Raw genomic sequence first — 26,724 nt, 5'->3', positions numbered from 1 at the left:
AAGTACGAGCCAGATGAGGGCAAATACCAGAACTAACCGAGACATAACCGGCGTTATCCTCTAAAATATTAATCGCAACAAGGAGTAATTGACCGTTTAGGTGTGGTACCGCGTTACTACGTGGTCCAAGCCAGAAAAAGGCCAGGAACTGGCCAACTAGTATGCGAGAAATGCGAAAGTACGAGCCAGATGAGGGCAAATCCTAGACCTAACCGAGACGTAAGCTGCGCTATCCTCTAAAATATTAATCGGAACCAGGATTAATTGACTGTTTCAGTGTGGTACCACATTTCTGCCATGTCAAAGCCCGAAAAAGCCAACGATCTGGCCAACAAGTATGCAAAAAATGCGAAAGGACGAGCCAGATGAGGGCAAATACCAGACCTGACCCAGACATAACCTGCGCTATCCTCTAAGATATTAATCGCAACCAGGTTTAATTGACTGTTTCGGTGTGGAGCCACATTACGACGGGATCCAAACCACAAAAAACCCGAGATCTGGCCAACAAGTAAGCGAAAAATGCGAAAGTACGAACCAGATGGGGGCAAATACCAGACCTAACCCAGACATAACCGGCGTTATCCCCTAAAATACCAATCGGAACCAGCTTTTATTGACTGTTTCAGTGTGGTACCACATTACTACGTGATACAAACCAGAAAAAGGCCAGGATCTGGCCAACAAGTATGCGAAAAATGCGAAAGTACGAGCCAGATGTGGGCAAATCCCAGACCTAACCGAGACATAACCTGCGCTATCCTCTAAAAATATGAATCGCAACCAGGTTTAATTTACTGTTTCGGTGTGGTACCGTATTACTACGTGATCCAAACCAGAAAGAGGCCAGGATCTGGCCAACAAGTATGCGAAAAATGCGAAAGTACGAGCCAGATGGGGGCAAATACCAGACATAACCCAGACATAACCGGCGTTATCCTCTAAAATATTAATCGCAACCAGGATTAATTGACTGTTTCGTTGTGGTGCCGCGTTACAACGTGATCCAAACCAGAAAAAGGCCAGGATCTGGCCAACAAGTATGCGAAAAATGCGAAAGTACGAGCCAGATGAGGGCAAATACCAGAACTAACCGAGGCATAACCTGCGTTATCCTCTAAAATATTAATCGGAACCAGGTTTAATTGACTGTTTCAGTGTGGTACCACATTACTGCCATGTCAAAACCTGAAAAAGCCCAGGATCTGGCCAACAAGGATGCGAAAAATGCGAAAGTATGAGCCAGATGAGGGCAAATCCCAGACCTAACCGAGACATAACCTGCGCTATCCTCTAAAATATTAATCGCAACCAGGTTTAATTTACTGTTTCGGTGTGGCACCGTATTACTACGTGATCCAAACCAGAAAAAGGCCAGGATCTGGTCAACAACTATGCGAAAAATGCGAAAGTTCGAGCCAGATGAGGGCAATTACCAGACCTAACCCAGACATGACTGGCGTTATCCTCTAAAATATTAATCGCAACCAGGATTAATTGACTGTTTGGGTGTGGTGCCGCGTTACAACGTGATCCAAACCAGAAAAAGGCCAGGATCTGGCCAACAAGTATGCGAAAAATGCGAAAGTACGAGCCAGATGAGGGCAAATACCAGACCTAACCCAGACATAACCGGCGTTATCCCCTAAAATACTAATCGGAACCAGCTTTTATTGACTGTTTCAGTGTGGTACCACATTACGACGTGGTCCAAACCAGAAAAAGCCCAGGATCTGCCCAACAAGTATGCGAGAAATGCGAAAGTACGAGCCAGATGAGTGCTAATTTCAGACATAACCGAGACATAACCGGCGTTATCCTCTAAAATATTAATCGCAAACAGGTTTAATTGACTGTTTCGGTGTGGTACCGCATTACTACATGATCCAATCCGGAAAAAGCCCTGGATCTGGCCAACTAGTATGCGAAAAGTGCGAAAGTACGAGCCAGATGATTGCTAATACCAGACCAAACCGAGACATAACCGGCGTTATCCTCTAAAATATTAATCGCAAACAGGTTTAATTGACTGTTGCGGTGTGGTACCGCATTACTACATGATCCAATCCAGAAAAAGCCCTGGGTCTGGCTAGCAAGTATGCGAGAAATGCGTCAGTACGAGCCAGATGAGTGCAAATACCAGAACTAACCCAAACGTAACCAGCGTTATCTTCCAAACTATTACTCGGAACCAGCTTTTAGTGAGTGTTTCAGTATGGTACCACATTACTACGTTATCCAAGCCAGAAAAAGCCCAGGATCTGGCCAACAAGTAGGCGAAAAGTGCGAAAGTACGAGCCAGATGAGGGCAAATCCCAGACCTAACCGAGACATAACCGGCGTTATCCTCTAAAATATTAATCTCAACCAGTTTAATTGACTGTTTCGGTGTGGAACCACATTACGACTGGATCCAAACCACAAAAAACCCGAGATCTGGCCAACAAATAAGCGAAAAATGCGAAAGTACGAGCCAGGTGAGTGCAAATAACAGACCTAACCGTGACATAACGGCGTTATCCTCTAAAATATTAATCGCAACCGGGTTTATTTGACTGTTTCGGTGTGGTACCGCATTACTACGTGATCCAAACCAGAAAAAGGACAGGGTCTGGCCAACAAGTATGCGAAAAATGCGAAAGTACGAGCCAGATGAGGGCAAATACCAGAACTAACCGAGGCATAACCTGCGTTATCCCCTAAAATACTAATCGGAACCAGCTTTTATTGACTGTTTCAGTGTGGTACCACATTACGACGTGGTCCAAACCAGAAAAAGCCCAGGATCTGCCCAACAAGTATGCGAGAAATGCGAAAGTACGAACCAGATGAGGGCAAATACCAGAACTAACCGAGACATAACCGGCGTTATCCTCTAAAATATTAATCGCAACAAGGAGTAATTGACCGTTTAGGTGTGGTACCGCGTTACTACGTGGTCCAAGCCAGAAAAAGGCCAGGAACTGGCCAACTAGTATGCGAGAAATGCGAAAGTACGATCCAGATGTGGGCAAATCCCAGACCTAACCGAGACATAACCGTAGTTATCCTCTAAAATATTAATCGCAACCAGGATTAATCGACCGTTTTGGTGTGGTACCGCGTTGCTACGTGATCCAAACCAGAAAAAGGCCAGGATCTGGCCAACAAGTGTGCGAAAAATGCGAAGGTACGAGCCAGATGAGGGCAAATACCAGACCTAACCCAGACATAACCGGCGTTATCCTCTAAAATATTAATCGCAACCAGGATTAATTGACTGTTTCGTTGTGGTGCCGCGTTACAACGTGATCCAAACCAGAAAAAGGCCAGGATCTGGCCAACAAGTATGCGAAAAATGCGAAAGTACGAGCCAGATGAGGGCAAATACCAGAACTAACCGAGGCATAACCTGCGTTATCCTCTAAAATATTAATCGGAACCAGGTTTAATTGACTGTTTCAGTGTGGTACCACATTACTGCCATGTCAAAACCTGAAAAAGCCCAGGATCTGGCCAACAAATAAGCGAAAAATGCGAAAGTACGTGCCAGGTGAGTGCAAATACCAGACCTAACCGTGACATAACGGCGTTATCCTCTAATATATTAATCGCAACCGGGTTTATTTGACTGTTTCGGTGTGGTACCGCATTACTACGTGATCCAAACCAGAAAAAGGCCAGGATCTGGCCAACAAGTATGCGAAAAATGCGAAAGTACGAGCCAGATGAGGGCAAATACCAGAACTAACCGAGGCATAACCTGCGTTATCCTCTAAAATATTAATCGGAACCAGGTTTAATTGACTGTTTCAGTGTGGTACCACATTACTGCCATGTCAAAACCTGAAAAAGCCCAGGATCTGGCCAACAAATAAGCGAAAAATGCGAAAGTACGTGCCAGGTGAGTGCAAATACCAGACCTAACCGTGACATAACGGCGTTATCCTCTAATATATTAATCGCAACCGGGTTTATTTGACTGTTTCGGTGTGCTACCGCGTTACTACGTGGTCCAAGCCAGAAAAAGGCCAGGAACTGGCCAACTAGTATGCGAGAAATGCGAAAGTACGATCCAGATGTGGGCAAATCCCAGACCTAACCGAGACATAACCGTAGTTATCCTCTAAAATATTAATCGCAACCAGGATTAATCGACCGTTTTGGTGTGGTACCGCGTTGCTACGTGATCCAAACCAGAAAAAGGCCAGGATCTGGCCAACAAGTGTGCGAAAAATGCGAAGGTACGAGCCAGATGAGGGCAAATACCAGACCTAACCCAGACATAACCGGCGTTATCCTCTAAAATATTAATCGCAACCAGGATTAATTGACTGTTTCGTTGTGGTGCCGCGTTACAACGTGATCCAAACCAGAAAAAGGCCAGGATCTGGCCAACAAGTATGCGAAAAATGCGAAAGTACGAGCCAGATGAGGGCAAATACCAGAACTAACCGAGGCATAACCTGCGTTATCCTCTAAAATATTAATCGGAACCAGGTTTAATTGACTGTTTCGGTGTGGCACCGTATTACTACGTGATCCAAACCAGAAAAAGGCCAGGATCTCGACAACAACTATGCGAAAAATGCGAAAGTTCGAGCCAGATGAGGGCAATTACCAGACCTAACCCAGACATGACCGGCGTTATCCTCTAAAATATTAATTGCAACCAGGATTAATTGACTGTTTGGGTGTGGTGCCGCGTTACAACGTGATCCAAACCAGAAAAAGGCCAGGATCTGGCCAACAAGTATGCGAAAAATGCGAAAGTACGAGCCAGATGAGGGCAAATACCAGACCTAACCCAGACATAACCGGCGTTATCCCCTAAAATACTAATCGGAACCAGCTTTTATTGACTGTTTCAGTGTGGTACCACATTATGACGTGGCCCAAACCAGAAAAAGCCCAGGATCTGCCCAACAAGTATGCGAGAAATGCGAAAGTACGAGCCAGATGATTGCTAATACCAGACCAAACCGAGACATAACCGGCGATATCCTCTAAAATATTAATCGGAAACAGGTTTAATTGACTGTTGCGGTGTGGTACCGCATTACTACATGATCCAATCCAGAAAAAGCCCTGGATCTGGCCAACAAGTATGCGAAAAATGCGAAAGTACGAGCCAGATGAGGGCAAATCCCAGACCTAACCTAGACGTAACCTGCGCTATCCTCTAAAATATTAATCGGAACCAGGATTAATTGACTGTTTCAGTGTGGTACCACATTTCTGCCATGTCAAAGCCCGAAAAAGCCAACGATCTGGCCAACAAGTATGCAAAAAATGCGAAAGGACGAGCCAGATGAAGGCAAATACCAGACCTGACCCAGACATAACCTGCGCTATCCTCTAAGATATTAATCGCAACCAGGTTTAATTGACTGTTTCGGTGTGGAACCACATTACGACGGGATCCAAACCACAAAAAACCCGAGATCTGGCCAACAAGTAAGCGAAAAATGCGAAAGTACGAACCAGATGGGGGCAAATACCAGACCTAACCCAGACATAACTGGCGTTATCTCCTAAAATACTAATCGGAACCAGCTTTTATTGACTGTTTCAGTGTGGTACCACATTACTACGTGATACAAACCAGAAAAAGGCCAGGATCTGGCCAACAAGTATGCGAAAAATGCGAAAGTACGAGCCAGATGTGGGCAAATCCCAGACCTAACCGAGACATAACCTGCGCTATCCTCTAAAAATATTAATCGCAACCAGGTTTAATTTACTGTTTCGATGTGGTACCGTATTACTACGTGATCCAAACCAGAAAGAGGCCAGGATCTGGCCAACAAGTATGCGAAAAATGCGAAAGTACGAGCCAGATGAGGGCAAATACCAGACCTAACCCAGACATAACCGGCGTTATCCTCTAAAATATTAAGCGCAACCAGGATTAATTGACTGTTTCGTTGTGGTGCCGCGTTACAACGTGATCCAAACCAGAAAAAGGCCAGGATCTGGCCAACAAGTATGCGAAAAATGCGAAAGTACGAGCCAGATGAGGGCAAATACCAGACCTAACCCAGACATAACCGGCGTTATCCCCTAAAATACTAATCGGAACCAGCTTTTATTGACTGTTTCAGTGTGGTACCACATTACGACGTGGTCCAAACCAGAAAAAGCCCAGGATCTGCCCAACAAGTATGCGAGAAATGCGAAAGTACGAGCCAGATGGGGGCAAATACCAGACCTAACCCAGACATAACCAGCGTTATCCCCTAAAATACTAATCGGAACCAGCTTTTATTGACTGTTTCAGTGTGGTACCACATTACTACGTGATACAAACCAGAAAAAGGCCAGGATCTGGCCAACAAGTATGCGAAAAATGCGAAAGTACGAGCCAGATGAGGGCAACTACCAGACCTAACCCAGACATAACCGGCGTTATCCTCTAAAATATTAATCGCAAACAGGTTTAATTGACTGTTGCGGTGTGGTGCCGCATTACTACATGATCCAATCCAGAAAAAGCCCTGGATCTGGCCAACAAGTATGCGAGAAATGCGTCAGTACGAGCCAGATGAGTGCAAATACCAGAACTAACCCAAACGTAACCAGCGTTATATTCCAAACTATTAATCGGAACCAGCTTTTAGTGAGTGTTTCAGTATGGTACCACATTACTACGTTATCCAAGCCGGAAAAAGCCCAGGATCTGGCCAACAAGTAGGCGAAAAGTGCGAAAGTACGAGCCAGATGAGGGCAAATCCCAGACCTAACCGAGACATAACCGGCGTTATCCTCTAAAATATTAATCTCAACCAGTTTAATTGACTGTTTCGGTGTGGAACCACATTACGACTGGATCCAAACCACAAAAAACCCGAGATCTGGCCAACAAATAAGCGAAAAATGCGAAAGTACGAGCCAGGTGAGTGCAAATACCAGACCTAACCGTGACATAACGGCGTTATCCTCTAAAATATTTATCGCAACCGGGTTTATTTGACTGTTTCGGTGTGGTACCGCATTACTACGTGATCCAAACCAGAAAAAGGCCAGGGTCTGGCCAACAAGTATGCGAAAAATGCGAAAGTACGAGTCAGATGAGGGCAAATACCAGAACTAACCGAGACATAACCGGCGTTATCCTCTAAAATATTAATCGCAACAAGGAGTAATTGACCGTTTAGGTGTGGTACCGCGTTACTACGTGGTCCAAGCCAGAAAAAGGCCAGGAACTGGCCAACTAGTATGCGAGAAATGCGAAAGTACGATCCAGATGTGGGCAAATCCCAGACCTAACCGAGACATAACCGTAGTTATCCTCTAAAATATTAATCGCAACCAGGATTAATCGACCGTTTTGGTGTGGTACCGCGTTGCTACGTGATCCAAACCAGAAAAAGGCCAGGATCTGGCCAACAAGTGTGCGAAAAATGCGAAGGTACGAGCCAGATGATGGCAAATACCAGACCTAACCCAGACATAACCGGCGTTATCCTCTAAAATATTAATCGCAACCAGGATTAATTGACTGTTTCGTTGTGGTGCCGCGTTACAACGTGATCCAAACCAGAAAAAGGCCAGGATCTGGCCAACAAGTATGCGAAAAATGCGAAAGTACGAGCCAGATGAGGGCAAATACCAGAACTAACCGAGGCATAACCTGCGTTATCCTCTAAAATATCAATCGGAACCAGGTTTAATTGACTGTTTCAGTGTGGTACCACATTACTGCCATGTCAAAACCTGAAAAAGCCCAGGATCTGGCCAACAAGGATGCGAAAAATGCGAAAGTATGAGCCAGATGAGGGCAAATCCCAGACCTAACCGAGACATAACCTGCGCTATCCTCTAAAATATTAATCGCAACCAGGTTTAATTTACTGTTTCGGTGTGGCACCGTATTACTACGTGATCCAAACCAGAAAAAGGCCAGGATCTGGTCAACAACTATGCGAAAAATGCGAAAGTTCGAGCCAGATGAGGGCAATTACCAGACCTAACCCAGACATGACCGGCGTTATCCTCTAAAATATTAATCGGAACCAGGTTTAATTGACTGTTTCAGTGTGGTACCACATTACTGCCATGTCAAAACCTGAAAAAGCCCAGGATCTGGCCAACAAGGATGCGAAAAATGCGAAAGTATGAGCCAGATGAGGGCAAATCCCAGACCTAACCGAGACATAACCTGCGCTATCCTCTAAAATATTAATCGCAACCAGGTTTAATTTACTGTTTCGGTGTGGCACCGTATTACTACGTGATCCAAACCAGAAAAAGGCCAGGATCTGGTCAACAACTATGCGAAAAATGCGAAAGTTCGAGCCAGATGAGGGCAATTACCAGACCTAACCCAGACATGACCGGCGTTATCCTCTAAAATATTAATCGCAACCAGGATTAATTGACTGTTTGGGTGTGGTGCCGCGTTACAACGTGATCCAAACCAGAAAAAGGCCAGGATCTGGCCAACAAGTATGCGAAAAATGCGAAAGTACGAGCCAGATGATTACTAATACCAGACCTAACCGAGACATAACCGGCGTTATCCTCTAGAATATTAATCGCAAACAGGTTTAATTGACTGTTTCGGTGTGGCACCGCATTACTACATGATCCAATCCGGAAAAAGCCCTGGATCTGACCAACTAGTATGCGAAAAGTGCGAAAGTACGAGCCAGATGACTGCAAATACCAGAACTAACCCAAACGTAACCAGCGTTATCTTCCAAACTATTAATCGGAACCAGCTTTTATTGAGTGTTTCTGTATGGTACCACATTACTACGTTATCCAAACCAGAAAAAACCCAGTATCTGCCCAACAAGTATGCGAAAAACGCGTAAGTATGAGCCAGATGACTGCAAATACCAGAACTAACCCAGACATAACCAGCGTTATCCTCTAAAGACTATTCGGAACCATCTTTTATTGACAGTGTGGAACCACATTACGACGTGGTCCAAACCAGGTAAAGCCCAGGATCAGGCCAACAAGTATGCGAGAAATGCGTCAGTACGAGCCAGATGAGTGCAAATACCAGAACTAACCCAAACGTAACCAGCGTTATCTTCCAAACTATTAATCGGAACCAGCTTTTAGTGAGTGTTTCAGTATGGTACCACATTACTACGTTATCCAAGCCAGAAAAAGCCCAGGATCTGGCCAACAAGTATGCGAAAAATGCGAAAGTACGAGCCAGATGATTACTAATACCAGACCTAACCGAGACATAACCGGCGTTATCCTCTAGAATATTAATCGCAAACAGGTTTAATTGACTGTTTCGGTGTGGTACCGCATTACTACGTGATCCAAACCAGAAAAAGGCCAGGGTCTGGCCAACAAGTATGCGAAAAATGCGAAAGTACGAGCCAGATGAGGGCAAATACCAGAACTAACCGAGACATAACCGGCGTGATCCTCTAAAATATTAATCGCAACAAGGAGTAATTGACCGTTTAGGTGTGGTACCGCGTTACTACGTGGTCCAAGCCAGAAAAAGGCCAGGAACTGGCCAACTAGTATGCGAGAAATGCGAAAGTACGAGCCAGATGTGGGCAAATCCCAGACCTAACCGAGACATAACCGTAGTTATCCTCTAAAATAATAATCGCAACCAGGATTAATTGACCGTTTTGGTGTGGTACCGCGTTGCTACGTGATCCAAACCAGAAAAAGACCAGGATCTGGCCAACAAGTGTGCGAAAAATGCGAAGGTATGAGCCAGATGGGTGGAAACACCAGAACTAACCCAGACATAACCGGCGTTATCCTTTAAAATATTAATCGCAACCAGGTTTAATTGACCGTTTCGGTGTGGTACCGCATTACTACGTGATCCAAACCAGAAAAAGGCCAGGATCTGGCCAACAAGTATGCAAAAAATGCGAAAGTACGAGCCAGATGAGGGCAAATAGCACACCTGACCCAGACATAACCGGCTTTAACCTCTAAAATATTAATCGCAACAAGGTTTAATTTACTGTTTCAGTGTGGTACCACATAACTACGTGGTACAAGCCAGAGAAGGGCCAGGATCTGGCCAACAAGTCAGCGAAAAGTGCGAAAGTACGAGCCAGATGAGGGCAAATCCCAGACCTAACCTAGACATAACCGGCGTTATCCTCTAAAATATTAATTGCAACCAGGTTTAATTGACTGTTTCGGTGTGTTACCGCATTACTACGTGATCCAAGCCTGAAATAGGCTGGGATCTGGCCATCAAGTATGCAAAAATTGCGAAAGTACGAGCCAGATGAGGGCAAATACCAGACCTGATCCAGACGTAACCAGCGTTGTCCTCTAAAATATTAATCGCAACCAGGATTAATAGACCGTTTCGGTGTGGTACCGCGTTATTACGTGTTCCAAACCAGAAAAAGGCCAGGATCTGGCCAACAAGTATGCAAAAAATGCGAAAGGACGAGCCAGATGAGGGCAAATACCAGACCTGACCCAGACATAACCGGCGTTGTCCTCTAAAATATTAATCGCAACCAGGATTAATTGACCGTTTCGATGTGGTACCGCGTTACTACGTGATCCAAACCAGAAGAAGGCCAGGATCTGGCCAACAAGTATGCGAAAAATGCGAAAGTATGAGCCAGATGGTTGGAAATACCAGAAATAACCCAGACATAACCTGCGTTATCCTCTAAAATACTAATTGAAACCAGCTTTGATTGACAGTGTGGTACCACATTACTACGTGATCCAAACCAGAAAAAGGCCAGGATATGGCCAACAAGTAAGCGAAAAATGCGAAAGTACGAGGCAGATGAGAGCAAATACCAGACCTAACCCAGACATCACCGGCGTTATCCTCTAAAATATTAATCGCAGCCAGGTTTAATTGACCGTTTCGCTGTGCAGCCACATTACTACGGGATCCAAACCTGAAAAAACCCAGTATCTGGCAAATAAGTATGCGAAAAGCGCGAAAGTATGAGCCAGATGATTGCAAATAGCAGAACTAACCCAGACATTACCAGCGTTATGCTCTAAAATACTAATCGGAACGGGCTTCTATTGACTGTTTTAGTGTGGTACCACATTACTACGTGATCCAAACCAGAAAAAGCCCAGGATCTGGCCAACAAGTATGCGAAAAATGCGAAAGTATGAGCCAGATGGTTGGAAATACCAGAACTAACCCAGACATAACCGGCGTTATCCTCTAAAATATTAATCGCAACCAGGTTTAGTTGACTGTTTCGGTGTGGAACCACATTGCTACGGGATCCAAACCAGAAAAAACCCAGGATCTGGCCGAGAAGTATGCGTAAAACGCGAAAGTATGTGCCAGATGATTGCATATACCAGAAATAACCCAGACATAACCGGCGTTATCCTCTAAAATATTAATCGCAACCAGGTTTAGTTGACTGTTTCGGTGTGGAACCACATTGCTACGGGATCCAAACCAGAAAAAACCCAGGATCTGGCCAACTAGTATGCGAGAAATGCGAAAGTACGAGCCAGATGAGGGCAAATCCCAGACCTAACCGAGACATAACCGTAGTTATCCTCTAAAATATTAATCGCAACCAGGATTAATTGACCGTTTTGGTGTGGTACCGCGTTGCTACGTGATCCAAACCAGGAAAAGGCCAGGATCTGGCCAACAAGTATGCGAAAAATGCGAAAGTATGAGCCAGATGGTTGGAAATACCAGAACTAACCCAGACATAACCGGCGTTATCCTCTAAAATATTAATCGCAACCAGGTTTAGTTGACTGTTTCGGTGTGGAACCACATTGCTACGGGATCCAAACCAGAAAAAACCCAGGATCTGGCCGAGAAGTATGCGTAAAACGCGAAAGTATGTGCCAGATGATTGCATATACCAGAAATAACCCAGACATAACCTGCGTTATCCTCTAAAACACTAATCGGAACCAGCTTTTATTGACAGTGTGGTACCACATTTCTACGTGATCCAAACCAGAAAAAGCCCAGGATCTGGTCAACAAGTATGCGAAAAGTGCGAAAGTACGAGCCAGATGAGGGCAAATCCCAGACCTAACCGAGACATAACCGGCGTTATCCTCTAAAATATTAATCGCAACCAGTTTAATTGACTGTTTCGGTGTGGAACATCATTACTACGGGATCCAAATCAGAGAGAACCCAGGATCTGGCCAACTAGTATGCGAGAAATGCAAAAGTACGAGCCAGATGGGGGCAAATACCAGAACTAACCCAGACATAACCGGCGTTTCCCCTAAAATACTAATCGGAACCAGCTTTTATTGACTGTTTCAGTGTGGTACCACATTACTACGTGATACAAACCAGAAAAAGCCCAGGATCTGGCCAACTAGTATGCGAGAAATGCGAAAGTACGAGCCAGATGTGGGCAAATCCCAGACCTAACCGAGACATAACCTGCGCTATCCTCTAAAAATATTGATCGCAACCAGGTTTAATTTACTGTTTCGGTGTGGTACCGTATTACTACGTGATCCAAACCAGAAAAAGGCCAGGATCTGGCCAACAAGTATGCGAAAAATGCGAAAGTACGAGCCAGATGAGGGCAAATCCCAGACCTAACCGAGACATAACCTGCGCTATCCTCTAAAATATTAATCGCAACCAGGTTTAATTTACTGTTTCGGTGTGGTACCGTATTACTACGTGATCCCAACCAGAAAAAGGCCAGGATCTGGTCAACAACTATGCGAAAAATGCGAAAGCTCGAGCCAGATGAGGGCAAATACCAGACCTAACCCAGACATGACCGGCGTTATCCTCTAAAATATTAATCGCAACCAGGTTTAATATACTGTTTCGGTGTGGTACCGTATTACTACGTGATCCAAACCAGAAAAAGGCAGGATCTGGCCAACAAGTATGCGAAAAATGCGAAAGTTCGAGCCAGATCAGGGCAAATACGAGACCTAACCCAGACATAACCGGCGTTATCCCCTAAAATACTAATCGGAACCTGCTTTTATTGACTGTATCAGTGTGGTACCACATTACTACGTGATACAAACCAGAAAAAGCCCAGGAGCTGGCCAACTAGTATGCGAGAAATGCGAAAGTACGAGCCAGATGAGGGCAAATCCCAGACCTAACCGAGACATAACCGGCGTTATCCTCTAAAATATTAATCGCAACCAGTTTAATTGACTGTTTCGGTGTGGAACATCATTACTACGGGATCCAAATCAGAGAAAACCCAGGATCTGGCCAACTAGTATGCGAGAAATGCGAAAGTACGAGCCAGATGAGGGCAAATCCCAGACCTAACCGAGACATAACCTGCGCTATCCCCTAAAATATTAATCGCAACCAGGTTTAATTTACTGTTTCGGTGTGGTACCGTATTACTACGAGATCCAAACCAGAAAAAGGCCAGGATCTGGCCAACAAGTATGCGAAAAATGCGAAAGTACGAGCCAGATGAGGGCAAATACCACACCTAGCCGGGACATAACCTGCGCTATCCTCTAAAATATTAATCGGAACCAGGTTTAATTGACTGTTTCGGTGTGGAACCACATTACGGCGGGATCCAGACCACAAAAAACCCGAGATCTGGCCAACAAGTAAGCGAAAAATGCGAAAGTATGAGTCAGATGAGGGCAAATCCCAGACCTAACCGAGACATAACCTGCGCTATCCTCTAAGATATTGATCGCAACCAGGTTTAATTTACTGTTTCGGTGTGGTACCGTATTACTACGTGATCCAAACCAGAAAAAGGCCAGGATCTGGCCAACAAGTGTGCGAAAAATGCGAAAGTACGAGCCAGATGAGGGCAAATACCAGACCTAACCCAGACATACCCGGCGTTATCCTCTAAAATATTAATCGCAACAAGGATTAATTGACTGTTTGGGTGTGGTGCCGCGTTAGAACGTGATCCAAACCAGAAAAAGGCCAGGACCTGGCCAACAAGTATGCGAAAAATGCGAAAGTATGAGTCAGATGAGGGCAAATACCAGACCTAACCCAGACATAACCGGCGTTATCCCCTAAAATACAAATCGGAACCAGGTTTAATTTTCTGTTTCGGTGTGGTACCGTATTACTACGTGATCCAAACCAGAAAAAGCCCAGGATCTGGCCAACTAGCATGCGAGAAATGCGAAAGTACGAGCCAGATGAGGGCAAATCTCAGACCTAACCGAGACATAACCTGCGCTATCCCCTAAAATATTAATCGGAACCAGGATTAATTGACCGTTCAAGTGTGGTACCACATTACTGCCATGTCAAAGCCCGAAAAAACCCACGATCTGGCCAACAAGTATGCGAATAACGAGTAAGTATGAGCCAGATGAGGGCAAATACCAGACCTAACCCAGACATAACCGGCGTTATCCCCTAAAATACTATTTGGAACCAGCTTTTATTGACAGTGTGGTACCACATTACGACGTGATCCAAACCAGAAAAAGCCCAGGATCTGGCCAACTAGTATGCGAGAAATGCGAAAGTATGAGCCAGATGAGGGCAAATCCCAGACCTAACCGAGACATAACCTGCGCTATCCTCTAAGATATTAATCGCAACCAGGTTTAATTTACTGTTTCGGTGTGGTACCACATTTCTACGTGATCCAAACCAGAAAAAGCCCAGGATCTGGCCAACAAGTATGCGAAAAGTGCGAAAGTACGAGCCAGATGAGGGCAAATCCCAGACCTAACCGAGACATAACCGGCGTTATCCTCTAAAATATTAATCGCAACCAGTTTAATTGACTGTTTCGGTGTGGAACATCATTACTACGGGATCCAAATCAGAGAAAACCCAGGATCTGGCCAACTAGTATGCGAAAAATGCGAAAGTACGAGCCAGATGAGGGCAAATACCAGAACTAACCGAGGCATAACCTGCGTTATACTCTAAAATATTAATCGGAACCAGGTTTAATTGACTGTTCCAGTGTGGTACCACATAACTGCCATGTCAAAACCTGAAAAAGCCCAGGATCTGGCCAACAAGGATGCGAAAAATGCGAAAATACGAGCCAGATGAGGGCAAATCCCTGACCTAACCGAGACATAACCTGCGCTATCCTCTAAAATATTAATTGCAACCAGGTTTAATTTACTGTTTCGGTGTGGTACCGTATTACTACGTGATCCAAACCAGAAAAAGGCCAGGATCTGGTCAACAACTATGCGAGAAATGCGAAAGTACGAGCCAGATGATTGCTAATACCAGACCTAACCGAGACATAACCGGCGTTATCCTCTAGAATATTAATCGCAAACAGGTTTAATTGACTGTTTCGGTGTGGTACCATATTACTACGTGATACAAACCAGAAAAAGACCAGGATCTGGCCAACTAGTATGCGAGAAATGCGAAAGTACGAGCCAGATGAGGGCAAATACCAGAACTAACCGAGGCATAACCTGCGTTATACTCTAAAATATTAATCGGAACCAGGTTTAATTGACTGTTCCAGTGTGGTACCACATAACTGCCATGTCAAAACCTGAAAAAGCCCAGGATCTGGCCAACAAGGATGCGAAAAATGCGAAAGTACGAGCCAGATGAGGGCAAATCCCTGACCTAACCGAGACATAACCTGCGCTATCTTCTAAAATACTAATCGGAACCAGCTTTTATTGGCTGTTTCAGTGTGGTACCGCATTACGACGTTGTCCAAACCAGAAAAAGCCCAGGATCTGCCCAAGAAGTATGCGAGAAATGCGAAAGTACGAGCCAGATGATTGCTAATACCAGACCTAACCGAGACATAACCGGCGTTATCCTCTAGAATATTAATCGCAAACAGGTTTAATTGACTGTTTCGGTGTGGTACCGCATTACTACATGATCCAATCCGGAAAAAGCCCTGGATCTGACCAACTAGTATGCGAAAAGTGCGAAAGTACGAGCCAGATGAGTGCAAATACCAGAACTAACCCAAACGTAACCAGCGTTATCTTCCAAACTATTAATCGGAACCAGCTTTTATTGAGTGTTTCAGTATGGTACCACATTACTACGTTATCCAAACCAGAAAAAACCCAGTATCTGCCCAACAAGTATGCGAAAAACGTGTAAGTATGAGCCAGATGACTGCAAATACCAGAACTAACCCAGACATAACCAGCGTTATCCTCTAAAGACTATTCGGAACCATCTTTTATTGACAGTGTGGAACCACATTACTACGTGATCCAAGCCAGAAAAAGCCCAGGATCTGGCCAACAAGTATGCGAAAAGTGCGGAAGTACGAGCCAGATGAGGGCAAATCCCAGACCTAACCGAGACATAACCTGCGCTATCCTCTAAAATATTAATTGCAACCAGGTTTAATTTACTGTTTCGGTGTGGTAACGTATTACTACGTGATCCAAACCAGAAAAAGTCCAGGATCTGGTCAACAACTATGCGAAAAATGCGAAAGTTCGAGCCAGATGAGGGCAAATACCAGAACTAACCAAGACATAACCGGCGTTATCCTCTAAAATATTAATCGCAACAAGGATTAATTGACTGTTTAGGTGTGGTACCGCGTTACTACGTGGTCCAAGCCAGAAAAAGGCCAGGAACTGGCCAACAAGTATGCGAAAAACGCGAAAGTATGAGCCAGATGATTGCAAATGCCAGAACTAACCCAGACATAACCAGCGCTATCCTCTAAAATACTAATCGGAACCAGCTTCTATTGACTGTCTCAGTGTGGTACCACATTTCTACGTGATCCAAACCAGAAAAAGGCCAGGATCTGGCCAACAAGTGTGCGAAAAATGCGAAAGTATGAGCCTGATGGGTGGAAATACCAGAACTAACCCAGACATAACCGGCGTTATCCTTTAAAATATTAATCGCAACCAGGTTTAATTGACTGTTTCGGTGTGGTACCGCATTACTACGTGATCCAAACCAGAAAAAGGCCAGGATCTGGCCAACAAGTATGCAAAAAATGCGAAAGTACTAGCCAGATGAGGGCAAATACCAGACCTGACCCAGACATAACCGGCTTTATCCTCTAAAATATTAATCGCAACAAGGTTTAATTGACTGTTTCAGTGTGGTACCACATTACTACGTGGTACAAGCCAGAATAGGGCCAGGGTCTGGCCAACAAGTCAGCGAAAAGTGCGAAAGTACGAGCCAGATGAGGGCAAATCCCAGACCTAACCGAGACATAACCGGCGTTATCCTCTAAAATATTAATTGCAACCAGGTTTAATTGACTGTTTCGGTATGGTACCGCATTACTACGTGATCCAAACCAGAAAAAGGCCAGGATCTGGCCAACAAGTATACAAAAAATGCGAAAGGACGAGCCAGATGAGGGCAAATACCAGACCTGACCCAGACATAACCGGCGTTGTCCTCTAAAATATTAATCGCAACCAGGATTAATTGACTGTTTCGGTGTGGTACCGCATTACTACGTGATCCAAACCAGAAAAAGGCCAGGATCTGGCCAACAAGTATGCAAAAAATGCGAAAGTACTAGCCAGATGAGGGCAAATCCCAGACCTAACCGAGACATAACCGGCGTTATCCTGTAAAATATTAATTGCAACCAGGTTTAATTGACTGTTTCGGTATGGTACCGCATTACTACGTGATCCAAACCAGAAAAAGGCCAGGATCTGGCCAACAAGTATGCAAAAAATGCGAAAGGACGAGCCAGATGAGGGCAAATACCAGACCTGACCCAGACATAACCGGCGTTGTCCTCTAAAATATTAATCGCAACCAGGATTAATTGACCGTTTCGATGTGGTACCGCGTTACTACGTGCTCCAAACCAGAAAAAGACAAGGATCTGGCCAACAAGTATGCGAAAAATGCGAAAGTATGAGCCAGATGGTTGGAAATACCAGAAATAACCCAGACATAACCTGCGTTATCCTCTAAAATACTTATCGAGACCAGCTTTGATTGACAGTGTGGTACCACATTACTACGTGATCCAAACCAGAAAAAGCCCAGGATCTGGCCAACAAGTATGCGAAAATTGCGAAAGTACGAGCAAGATGAGGGCAACTCCCAGACCTAACCGAGACATAATCGGCGTTATCCTCTATAATATTAATCGCAACCAGGTTTAATTGACTATTTCAGTGTGGTACCACTTTACTACGTTGTCTAAGCCTGAAAAAGTCCAGGATCTGGCCAGCAGGTAAGCGAAAAATGCGAAAGTATGAGCCAGATGGGGGCAAATACCAGACCTAACCCAGCCATAACCAGCGTTATCCTCTAAAATACTAATCGGAGCCAGCTTCTATAGACTGTTTCAGTGTGGTACCACATTACTACGTGATTCAAACCAGAAAAAGGCCAGGATCTGGCCAACAAGTAAGCGAAAAATGCGAAAGTACGAGCCAGATGAGAGCAAGTACCAGACCTAACCCAGACATCACCGGTGTTATCCTCTAAAATATTAATCGCAGCCAGGCTTAATTGACCGTTTCGGTGTGCAGCCACATTACTACGGGATCCAAACCTGAAAAAACCCAGTATCTGGCAAACAAGTATGCGAAAAGCGCGAAAGTATGAGCCAGATGATTGCAAATAGCAGAACTAACCCAGACATTACCAGCGTTATCCTCTAAAATACTAATCGGAACGGGCTTCTATTGACTGTTTCAGTGTGGTACCACATTACTACGTGATCCAAACCAGAAAAAGGCCAGGATCTGGTCAAGAAGTATGCGAAAAACGCGAAAGTACGAGTCAGATGAGGACAAATCCCAGACCTAACCGAGACATAACCGTAGTTATCCTCTAAAATATTAATCGCAACCAGGATTAATTGACCGTTTTGGTGTGGTACCGCGTTGCTACGTGATCCAAACCAGGAAAAGGCCAGGATCTGGCCAACAAGTATGCGAAAAATGCGAAAGTGTGAGCCAGATGGTTGGAAATACCAGAACTAACCCAGACATAACCGGCGTTATCCTCTAAAATATTAATCGCAACCAGGTTTAATTGACTGTTTCGGTGTGGAACCACATTGCTACGGGATCCAAACCAGAAAAAGGCCAGGATCTGGTCAACAAGTATGCGAAAAATGCGAAAGTACGAGCCAGATGAGGGCAAATACCAGAGCTGACCCAGACATAACCGGCGTTGTCCTCTAAAATATTAATCGCAACCAGGATTAATTGACTGTTTCGGTGTGGAACCACATTACGGCTGGATCCAAACCACAAAAAACCCGAGATCTGGCCAACAAATAAGCGAAAAATGCGAAAGTACGAGCCAGATGAGTGCAAATACCAGCCCTAACCGTGACATAACGGCGTTATCCTCTAAAATATTAATCGCAACCAGTTTTATTTGACTGTTTCAGTGTGGTACCACGTTGCTACGTGGCCCAAGCCAGAAAAAGGCCAGCAACTGGCCAACAAGTAAGCGAAAAATGCGAATGTACAGGTCAGATGAGGACAAATCCCAGACCAACCCGAGACGTAACCGGCGTCATCCTCTAAAATATTAATTGCAACCAGGTTTAATTGACTGTTTCGGTGTGGTACCGCATTACTACGTGATCCAATCCAGAAAAAGGCCAGGATCTGGCCAACAAGTATGCAAAAAATGCGAAAGTACGAGCCAGATGAGGGCAAATACCAGAGCAGACCCAGACATAACCTGCGTTATCCTCTAAAATATTAATCGGAACCAGGTTTAACTGACTGTTTCAGTGTGGTACCACATTACTGCCATGTCAAAGCCTGAAAAAGCCCAGGATCTGGCCAACAAGTAAGCGAAAAATGCGAAAGTAGGAACCAGATGGCGGCAAATACCAGACCTAACCCAGACATAACCGGCGTTATCCCCTAAAATACTAATCGGAAGCAGCTTTTATTGACTGTTTCAGTGTGGTACCATATTACTACGTGATACAAACCAGAAAAAGACCAGGATCTGGCCAACTAGTATGCGAGAAATGCGAAAGTACGAGCCAGATGAGGGCAAGTACCAGACCTAACCCAGACATAACCGGCGTTATCCTCTAAAATGTTAATCGCAACCAGGATTAATTGACTGTTTCGTTGTGGTGCCGCGTTACAACGTGATCCAAACCAGAAAAAGGCCAGGATCTGGCCAACAAGTATGCGAAAAATGCGAAAGTACGAGCCAGATGAGGGCAAATACCAGAACTAACCGAGGCATAACCTGCGTTATACTCTAAAATATTAATCGGAACCAGGTTTAATTGACTGTTCCAGTGTGGTACCACATAACTGCCATGTCAAAACCTGAAAAAGCCCAGGATCTGGCCAACAAGGATGCGAAAAATGCGAAAATACGAGCCAGATGAGGGCAAATCCCTGACCTAACCGAGACATAACCTGCGCTATCCTCTAAAATATTAATTGCAACCAGGTTTAATTTACTGTTTCGGTGTGGTACCGTATTACTACGTGATCCAAACCAGAAAAAGGCCGGGATCTGGTCAACAACTATGCGAGAAATGCGAAAGTACGAGCCAGATGATTGCTAATACCAGACCTAACCGAGACATAACCGGCGTTATCCTCTAGAATATTAATCGCAAACAGGTTTAATTGACTGTTTCGGTGTGGTACCGCATTACTACATGATCCAATCCGGAAAAAGCCCTGGATCTGACCAACTAGTATGCGAAAAGTGCGAAAGTACGAGCCAGATGAGTGCAAATACCAGAACTAACCCAAACATAACCAGCGTAATCTTCCAAACTATTAATCGGAACCAGCTTTTATTGAGTGTTTCAGTATGGTACCACATTACTACGTTATCCAAACCAGAAAAAACCCAGTATCTGCCCAACAAGTATGCGAAAAACGCGTAAGTATGAGCCAGATGACTGCAAATACCAGAACTAACCCAGACATAACCAGCGTTATCCTTTAAAGACTATTCGGAACCATCTTTTATTGACAGTGTGGAACCACATTACTACGTGATCCAAGCCAGAAAAAGCCCAGGATCTGGCCAACAAGTATGCGAAAAGTGCGAAAGTACGAGCCAGATGAGGGCAAATCCCAGACCTAACCGAGACATAACCTGCGCTATCCTCTAAAATATTAATTGCAACCAGGTTTAATTTACTGTTTCGGTGTGGTAACGTATTACTACGTGATCCAAACCAGAAAAAGGCCAGGATCTGGTCAACAACTATGCGAAAAATGCGAAAGTTCGAGCCAGATGAGGGCAAATACCAGAACTAACCAAGACATAACCGGCGTTATCCTCTAAAATATTAATCGCAACCAGGATTAATTGACTGTTTAGGTGTGGTACCGCATTACTACGTGGTCCAAGCCAGAAAAAGGCCAGGAACTGGCCAACAAGTATGCGAAAAACGCGTAAGTATGAGCCAGATGATTGCAAATGCCAGAACTAACCCAGACATAACCAGCGCTATCCTCTAAAATACTAATCGGAACCAGCTTCTATTGACTGTCTCAGTGTGGTACCACATTTCTACGTGATCCAAACCAGAAAAAGGCCAGGATCTGGTCAACAACTATGCGAAAAATGCGAAAGTTCGAGCCAGATGAGGGCAAATACCAGAACTAACCAAGACATAACCGGCGTTATCCTCTAAAATATTAATCGCAACCAGGATTAATTGACTGTTTAGGTGTGGTACCGCATTACTACGTGGTCCAAGCCAGAAAAAGGCCAGGATCTGGCCAACAAGTATGCGAAAAGTGCGGAAGTACGAGCCAGATGAGGGCAAATCCCAGACCTAGCCGAGACATAACCTGCGCTATCCTCTAAAATATTAATTGCAACCAGGTTTAATTTACTGTTTCGGTGTGGTAACGTATTACTACGTGATCCAAACCAGAAAAAGGCCAGGATCTGGTCAACAACTATGCGAAAAATGCGAAAGTTCGAGCCAGATGAGGGCAAATACCAGAACTAACCAAGACATAACCGGCGTTATCCTCTAAAATATTAATCGCAACCAGGATTAATTGACTGTTTAGGTGTGGTACCGCGTTACTACGTGGTCCAAGCCAGAAAAAGGCCAGGAACTGGCCAACAAGTATGCGAAAAACGCGAAAGTATGAGCCAGATGATTGCAAATGCCAGAACTAACCCAGACATAACCAGCGCTATCCTCTAAAATACTAATCGGAACCAGCTTCTATTGACTGTCTCAGTGTGGTACCACATTTCTACGTGATCCAAACCAGAAAAAGGCCAGGATCTGGCCAACAAGTGTGCGAAAAATGCGAAAGTATGAGCCTGATGGGTGGAAATACCAGAACTAACCCAGACATAACCGGCGTTATCCTTTAAAATATTAATCGCAACCAGGTTTAATTGACTGTTTCGGTGTGGTACCGCATTACTACGTGATCCAAACCAGAAAAAGGCCAGGATCTGGCCAACAAGTATGCAAAAAATGCGAAAGTACTAGCCAGATGAGGGCAAATACCAGACCTGACCCAGACATAACCGGCTTTATCCTCTAAAATATTAATCGCAACAAGGTTTAATTGACTGTTTCAGTGTGGTCCCACATTACTACGTGGTACAAGCCAGAATAGGGCCAGGGTCTGGCCAACAAGTCAGCGAAAAGTGCGAAAGTACGAGCCAGATGAGGGCAAATCCCAGACCTAACCGAGACATAACCGGCGTTATCCTCTAAAATATTAATTGCAACCAGGTTTAATTGACTGTTTCGGTATGGTACCGCATTACTACGTGATCCAAACCAGAAAAAGGCCAGGATCTGGCCAACAAGTATGCAAAAAATGCGAAAGGACGAGCCAGATGAGGGCAAATACCAGACCTGACCCAGACATAACTGGCGTTGTCCTCTAAAATATTAATCGCAACCAGGATTAATTGACTGTTTCGGTGTGGTGCCGCATTACTACGTGATCCAAACCAGAAAAAGGCCAGGATCTGGCCAACAAGTATGCAAAAAATGCGAAAGTACTAGCCAGATGAGGGCAAATCCCACCCCTAACCGAGACATAACCGGCGTTATCCTCTAAAATATTAATTGCAACCAGGTTTAATTGACTGTTTCGGTATGGTACCGCATTACTACGTGATCCAAACCAGAAAAAGGCCAGGATCTGGCCAACAAGTATGCAAAAAATGCGAAAGGACGAGCCAGATGAGGGCAAATACCAGACCTGACCCAGACATAACCGGCGTTGTCCTCTAAAATATTAATCGCAACCAGGATTAATTGACCGTTTCGATGTGGTACCGCGTTACTACGTGATCCAAACCAGAAAAAGGCCAGGATCTGGCCAACAAGTATGCGAAAAATGCGAAAGTATGAGCCAGATGGTTGGAAATACCAGAAATAACCCAGACATAACCTGCGTTATCCTCTAAAATACTTATCGAGACCAGCTTTGATTGACAGTGTGGTACCACATTACTACGTGATCCAAACCAGAAAAAGCCCAGGATCTGGCCAACAAGTATGCGAAAATTGCGAAAGTACGAGCAAGATGAGGGCAACTCCCAGACCTAACCGAGACATAATCGGCGTTATCCTCTATAATATTAATCGCAACCAGGTTTAATTGACTATTTCAGTGTGGTACCACTTTACTACGTTGTCTAAGCCTGAAAAAGTCCAGGATCTGGCCAGCAGGTAAGCGAAAAATGCGAAAGTACGAGCCAGATGGGGGCAAATACCAGACCTAACCCAGCCATAACCAGCGTTATCCTCTAAAATACTAATCGGAGCCAGCTTCTATAGACTGTTTCAGTGTGGTACCACATTACTACGTGATTCAAACCAGAAAAAGGCCAGGATCTGGCCAACAAGTAAGCGAAAAATGCGAAAGTACGAGCCAGATGAGAGCAAGTACCAGACCTAACCCAGACATCACCGGTGTTATCCTCTAAAATATTAATCGCAGCCAGGCTTAATTGACCGTTTCGGTGTGCAGCCACATTACTACGGGATCCAAACCTGAAAAAACCCAGTATCTGGCAAACAAGTATGCGAAAAGCGCGAAAGTATGAGCCAGATGATTGCAAATAGCAGAACTAACCCAGACATTACCAGCGTTATCCTCTAAAATACTAATCGGAACGGGCTTCTATTGACTGTTTCAGTGTGGTACCACATTACTACGTGATCCAAACCAGAAAAAGGCCAGGATCTGGTCAAGAAGTATGCGAAAAACGCGAAAGTATGAGCCAGATGATTGCAAATGCCAGAACTAACCCAGACATAACCAGCGCTATCCTCTAAAATACTAATCGGAACCAGCTTCTATTGACTGTCTCAGTGTGGTACCACATTTCTACGTGATCCAAACCAGAAAAAGGCCAGGATCTGGCCAACAAGTGTGCGAAAAATGCGAAAGTATGAGCCTGATGGGTGGAAATACCAGAACTAACCCAGACATAACCGGCGTTATCCTTTAAAATATTAATCGCAACCAGGTTTAATTGACTGTTTCGGTGTGGTACCGCATTACTACGTGATCCAAACCAGAAAAAGGCCAGGATCTGGCCAACAAGTATGCAAAAAATGCGAAAGTACTAGCCAGATGAGGGCAAATACCAGACCTGACCCAGACATAACCGGCTTTATCCTCTAAAATATTAATCGCAACAAGGTTTAATTGACTGTTTCAGTGTGGTCCCACATTACTACGTGGTACAAGCCAGAATAGGGCCAGGGTCTGGCCAACAAGTCAGCGAAAAGTGCGAAAGTACGAGCCAGATGAGGGCAAATCCCAGACCTAACCGAGACATAACCGGCGTTATCCTCTAAAATATTAATTGCAACCAGGTTTAATTGACTGTTTCGGTATGGTACCGCATTACTACGTGATCCAAACCAGAAAAAGGCCAGGATCTGGCCAACAAGTATGCAAAAAATGCGAAAGGACGAGCCAGATGAGGGCAAATACCAGACCTGACCCAGACATAACTGGCGTTGTCCTCTAAAATATTAATCGCAACCAGGATTAATTGACTGTTTCGGTGTGGTGCCGCATTACTACGTGATCCAAACCAGAAAAAGGCCAGGATCTGGCCAACAAGTATGCAAAAAATGCGAAAGTACTAGCCAGATGAGGGCAAATCCCACCCCTAACCGAGACATAACCGGCGTTATCCTCTAAAATATTAATTGCAACCAGGTTTAATTGACTGTTTCGGTATGGTACCGCATTACTACGTGATCCAAACCAGAAAAAGGCCAGGATCTGGCCAACAAGTATGCAAAAAATGCGAAAGGACGAGCCAGATGAGGGCAAATACCAGACCTGACCCAGACATAACCGGCGTTGTCCTCTAAAATATTAATCGCAACCAGGATTAATTGACCGTTTCGATGTGGTACCGCGTTACTACGTGATCCAAACCAGAAAAAGGCCAGGATCTGGCCAACAAGTATGCGAAAAATGCGAAAGTATGAGCCAGATGGTTGGAAATACCAGAAATAACCCAGACATAACCTGCGTTATCCTCTAAAATACTTATCGAGACCAGCTTTGATTGACAGTGTGGTACCACATTACTACGTGATCCAAACCAGAAAAAGCCCAGGATCTGGCCAACAAGTATGCGAAAATTGCGAAAGTACAAGCAAGATGAGGGCAACTCCCAGACCTAACCGAGACATAATCGGCGTTATCCTCTATAATATTAATCGCAACCAGGTTTAATTGACTATTTCAGTGTGGTACCACTTTACTACGTTGTCTAAGCCTGAAAAAGGCCAGGATCTGGCCAGCAGGTAAGCGAAAAATGCGAAAGTACGAGCCAGATGGGGGCAAATACCAGACCTAACCCAGCCATAACCAGCGTTATCCTCTAAAATACTAATCGGAGCCAGCTTCTATAGACTGTTTCAGTGTGGTACCACATTACTACGTGATTCAAACCAGAAAAAGGCCAGGATCTGGCCAACAAGTAAGCGAAAAATGCGAAAGTACGAGCCAGATGAGAGCAAGTACCAGACCTAACCCAGACATCACCGGTGTTATCCTCTAAAATATTAATCGCAGCCAGGCTTAATTGACCGTTTCGGTGTGCAGCCACATTACTACGGGATCCAAACCTGAAAAAACCCAGTATCTGGCAAACAAGTATGCGAAAAGCGCGAAAGTATGAGCCAGATGATTGCAAATAGCAGAACTAACCCAGACATTACCAGCGTTATCCTCTAAAATACTAATCGGAACGGGCTTCTATTGACTGTTTCAGTGTGGTACCACATTACTACGTGATCCAAACCAGAAAAAGGCCAGGATCTGGTCAAGAAGTATGCGAAAAACGCGAAAGTACGAGTCAGATGAGGACAAATCCCAGACCTAACCGAGACATAACCGTAGTTATCCTCTAAAATATTAATCGCAACCAGGATTAATTGACCGTTTTGGTGTGGTACCGCGTTGCTACGTGATCCAAACCAGGAAAAGGCCAGGATCTGGCCAACAAGTATGCGAAAAATGCGAAAGTGTGAGCCAGATGGTTGGAAATACCAGAACTAACCCAGACATAACCGGCGTTATCCTCTAAAATATTAATCGCAACCAGGTTTAATTGACTGTTTCGGTGTGGAACCACATTGCTACGGGATCCAAACCAGAAAAAGGCCAGGATCTGGTCAACAAGTATGCGAAAAATGCGAAAGTACGAGCCAGATGAGGGCAAATACCAGAGCTGACCCAGACATAACCGGCGTTGTCCTCTAAAATATTAATCGCAACCAGGATTAATTGACTGTTTCGGTGTGGAACCACATTACGGCTGGATCCAAACCACAAAATCCGAGATCTGGCCAACAAATAAGCGAAAAATGCGAAAGTACGAGCCAGATGAGTGCAAATACCAGCCCTAACCGT

This window comes from Colletes latitarsis, chromosome 1 (assembly GCF_051014445.1).
Source record: "Colletes latitarsis isolate SP2378_abdomen chromosome 1, iyColLati1, whole genome shotgun sequence".
NCBI classification, from domain to species: Eukaryota; Metazoa; Arthropoda; class Insecta; order Hymenoptera; family Colletidae; genus Colletes; species Colletes latitarsis.
This window is presented reverse-complemented; position numbering follows the sequence as displayed.